This window comes from Geospiza fortis, unplaced genomic scaffold (genome assembly GCF_000277835.1).
Source record: "Geospiza fortis unplaced genomic scaffold, GeoFor_1.0 scaffold37, whole genome shotgun sequence".
Lineage (NCBI taxonomy): Eukaryota > Metazoa > Chordata > Aves > Passeriformes > Thraupidae > Geospiza > Geospiza fortis.
In genome coordinates, this window is record NW_005054449.1 from 953,703 (window position 1) to 954,150 (window position 448).

Below are 448 nucleotides of genomic sequence, written 5' to 3' on the forward strand. Positions count from 1 at the left end.
TTTTCCCCTGCCTGGCCAAGTGTGTGACAGCCAGACTGGCAAATATGGCAGAGTTCCTGCCACACCTGAGAGGAAAGTGGATATTTCTGCTCAGGGAAGTATCCTGTGAAATGGTGACAGTGTCTGCAGTGACCAGGAGACCTTTTTGTGCAATCCCTGCTTGTGCTGCCTTTCTGAGACATTGCCTCTTTCATAGTCATCTTTAATGTTCTGACCATCAAAATGTTTGCACAGTTTTTCAGAAGGCAGATATGGTTTGTTTTAGGTTGGATTGTGGATGTGCCATTGGGTGCTTCAGAGGAGTAACACATTCCATGGAAATATGATAATAGACAAGTGTTATAGACAAAGTCAGGCAAAATCCAGGCTGGGCTAGGGATGGGCAGGTCTTGGCTTGGCCTGTGGTGTGAGCAGCCTGGCTGAGAGTCTCTGCTTTCCTTTTCAGGTT

General features: G+C 46.9%; 1 protein-coding gene across 1 annotated transcript in view; it reads left to right on the plus strand.

The window, feature by feature from the left end:
* The window catches only part of PLCH2 (phospholipase C eta 2), a 66,926-nt gene that overhangs the window by 45,067 nt on the left and 21,411 nt on the right, over positions 1 to 448 (plus strand). The gene's annotated exons all lie outside the window — the stretch shown is intronic.